This window comes from Brassica oleracea, chromosome C3, assembly GCF_000695525.1.
Source record: "Brassica oleracea var. oleracea cultivar TO1000 chromosome C3, BOL, whole genome shotgun sequence".
Lineage (NCBI taxonomy): Eukaryota > Viridiplantae > Streptophyta > Magnoliopsida > Brassicales > Brassicaceae > Brassica > Brassica oleracea.
This window is the reverse complement of record NC_027750.1, coordinates 30,563,280-30,567,525: the sequence shown is the minus strand read 5'-3', so window position 1 is coordinate 30,567,525 and position 4,246 is coordinate 30,563,280.

Genomic DNA, 4,246 nt, shown 5'->3' with positions numbered 1-4,246 from the left:
AAAGATGACCGCATAGCTGCGTTGGAGCAAAAGATGGCGGATCAAGAGGCGGGATGGGAGGCAACGAGGAAGCAGAACGAGCAAATGATGAAGATGATGAAGAGGATGTACCCGAACGAGCACTTCCCGTAGTTTCATTTTTTTTTCAAAAACTTTGAATGTTTTATTTTGGTATGTACAACTTTGAATATTATCTAATATGTTTTCTATTTCAATTTTAATTATATATTTTCGAATTACAATTAAAAAAATAAATTTTTAATTTAAAAAAAAAAAATTATTTTTGGAAATATTCCGAGGAAGTGTATGCCTCGGGATATTCCGACGACAACTTCCTCGGAATAGTCCGAGGGCATATCTCCTCGGAATATCCCGACGGAAAATGTTTCTCGGAATATTCTGACGGCCGTAGTTCCTCGGAATATCCCGACGGATGCACTTCCTCGGAATATTCCGACGGCCAAAGTTCGTCGGAATATTCCGATACCTCTTTTCTCTCGGAATGGTTCTGAGGACCGTTCCATCGGAAATATCCGAGGAGATACCGACGACCAGTCCTAGGAAATGGTTCTTCGGAATATCCTCAGAATCTTTAATTCTCGGTATTCCATCGGAATTTTCCGAGAAAATTCTGAAGAAACTTTGGTTTCCGACGAGAAATTTCCGACGACCATTCTCGTCGGTATGTCCTCGGAATACCGTTATTCCGAGGACATACCGACGATATTCGTAGTCGGAATACCGGTGTTTTCTTGTAGTGGTAGTCTTGCTAAAATTCATATTATGAGAACAAATTAATGGTTAATTGATATTACTTGTTGGATGAAACCAGAGACTTGTTGTTGGCCATGTTGGGCGGATTCTTTGGTGGACTGAGCAGCGTTAGCAGTCTTGTCACGAGCGCTGTGTACAATTTCCTTGGCAGATTCAGTCCATTGCTCGGCCTTCTCCTGCATATTACCAATATATACATTATTACATAAACAAATTTATTTTTGATAACCTATTTAAACAAGAAATGGGATGAAAGAAGAGACGTTAGCTTGACACCTGGTCTGTCCAGCGTTGTACGATTATTGCAAATTAGACATGATTCTAACAACTCTATCTTATATGAAGTGTTGTTTTTGTTTTCCTGGATAGTAAATGAGCTTCAATTGATCAACTGATTGTTTCTTGTTGTGATGAGTAGTGTACCTATAGTGTTCTTTTCATAATCAGGATTATGTTTTAATCGAAAAAAAATCAAGATTGTGGATTTTGCGGTGACTAAAGAAAATACTCCGGTTGAGAGATGTGTGGGTGACCCGTCTATGTTTTTTTGACTTTTTCTCTTATAATTTTTTTTTTTTACTCTGTAAAGACGAGTAGAAAAAACTTTGAAATTGCCCTATAACAAGTTTTATCCCAAAATAGGACACAAGAATGTATATAAATTGCTGAATAACTTTCATTAAAGAATATAAATACAAATATCTATCTATTTATAACTATATAACTAATTAAATATATTAAAATTTTGAAAATAATGTACTTGGACATATAAAAAGAATGTGATTAAATACTGAAGTTTGTGAGGGATAAAAATGTATATTAATATCAACATGTTAAAAATACACATAAATACTGGAGTTTGTTAAAGTTCTAAATTTATGCAGATATCTTATTATTTTCATGAAAAAGCATAAGATAATTAAAATTTATTTATTATATCTTATTTTGTTCCGAATGTTAGAGAAGCTAATGCAAATTGATTAGGCCAAATTTATGTAGATAAATGCATATTTGTTAACATAATACATAGTACATCTAATATAAAGTCTCGCATTCAAAGTTAAAAGATTTTACGTAATATATAAAAGAGATAACCCATTTTACTTATCGGTCAATTGATTTTAAGTCGGAAGTTCATGTAAGTTAACATGATATCATCACATGATCCATGTAATTCAAATTCATCCACAATTGATCTGACCCAGAAATTAATCCATAATTTCCCAAGAATAATAGTCAAAGAGTCATCATCTTGAAAATGCATATTAAGAATAAAGTCTCTCACCATAATAGTCGGAAGATCTATTAAGTAGTATAAAGAGATGAGTCAATCTAATTCTCGTTAAGTAATTTGTGAAAAGGTCTATCGAACATCAATTAAAAGAGTTGTGTAAAAATATGCATTGTTGAGAAATTAAAAGAAGCATGTGAAAAGAGGCATTGTTCAAGAATTAAAAGAGAAGAGACATATAAAAATTATAAGAGACGTGTAAATAGGTGTTTGTTCAAAAATTGAAAAAAATGTATGAAAGAGTGTAAAAGAGATGTAAAAAGGTACGAGAAGAACATTTTCTCAAAAATAGTTTGATGATGTAAGATCTTATAAAAAAACCATGTCCGTAGATTACAAAACTATGATAAAATCAACCATTAGATTTAAAATTTTCCCTATAAAAGATAGTGACATCAACAGAAAACACAAAAAGATTTGTTATTATTATTATATATGTATTAAAAAAAATGAATGTATGTAAATAATAAACTATATAATAAATATATTTTAAATTTGGATTTAAGTTTTAGTATAGTTTTAGGATTGGTATTTAGGGGTAGGTCTAGTTAGGATTTAGGTTTTAAGATCATTTTGATTTTAAAATGTTTATTGGATGTTATTTTTGATATTGTCTCTTGTGTCATGTTTTGTGATATAAAAAAACTTCTTAGAGTTATATTTATGGGATTCGCCCTAAATATTATGAACTCGACCTATCTATGCAAATCTTAGGTTAATTTATTCTCCCAACAATAAAACAACATCTTTGTTTTCAACCAATTCTTCTACCGAGATGAACAACAAGAATTTTGGTGGGAAAAAAACTTTACTTTTTCTCAATGAAAACATAAATTCTAATGACTAAACTTCTTTCAGAACATCGGATGAATATAAAACTAAGTAATACAATGATTAAAAATATATCATTATGAATAAAAATATTACACTGCAAAACGATAGATTACACACTAACTATTTATATTAAACCACATAAAAATACATTCTATGAATAATTTGTGACCACATATTCGGATCACCATTTCAAATCTAGTTAGAAATTTCCAAACATAAAACACATTTCATTTAGATTGGCATTCATTCGCTTTATAGAGTTTTACATCCAAAGCCACAATAAGTTGGAATATTGGTTTTCAAACATTTGAAGATTTTTGAATATTTGCTGGATTTGAATATTTGATCCTTCACCGCTGAAAGATTCAAGCACTTGTTGAAAATTATAGAGTGTTTAATGACTATAATCATAAAGAAAAAGCATGTATGATGCAACCATGATTATATTTGTTATTATATTTGTTATTAGTATTTTTCAGATTTTTATGAATCCATGTCGGCCAGTACCAAAACAATAATACAAATATATTTTTACTATTTTTTATTCATCAAGAAATCTTTAAAAGGTAATTGTGTAGAATGATCAATCTGACTCTTTCCATTTGGATAATTGATGTTAGGAATTTCAAGTATCCTAAGAAAAATGTTGTAGTATAAGTGATTGTCGAACCAGTTATGAGGGATATCAAAGTAATGAAAATGCAAGTACTCATTTAATCTAAGTGCAACCGATAATTTAAGAAGTTTTTAAACTAATGATTAATGATAAATGAAATAACTTTCATTACTAAGGGAAAAGAGAACTCATGTACATAGGGATTAGACCTTGGGTGATCAAGTATCGAACTAAGGATGGCAAATGATCAATCATACTATCGACCTTAAGCTTAGACACAATCTTAAACAAACTCTATGTCTAGATGAATGTTCATTTGCTAACATATTTCAAACATCAGATGTCTTTGGTTGAATAATATGAAAGCAATCATTACTAACAAGTCTATTGGCTATCTTAACACCTTTAAAAACAAATGTCTTTAGTAAAGTATGTTAAAAGCTTAGGAGAGTTGTCTCAGGCATTTCATCGAACACCTTTCGGGTGGGAAATGCCTATCGATCAACTTTTGAGTGGCCAACTCAGAAGATGCATTATGAATACTCTACTAGTAAGGAACAAGAATGATCTACACTAAAACATCCTAGAACTAACCTAATCACCCTTGATCTCCCTAACCCATGAATTCAAAAGGTGATTACTCACTAATCTCCATGATTCCTCTTAAACCCATGGTGGATTTCAGATTAATCATGTAGAGAAATAGATAAGAAATCAACAAGAACACAAGA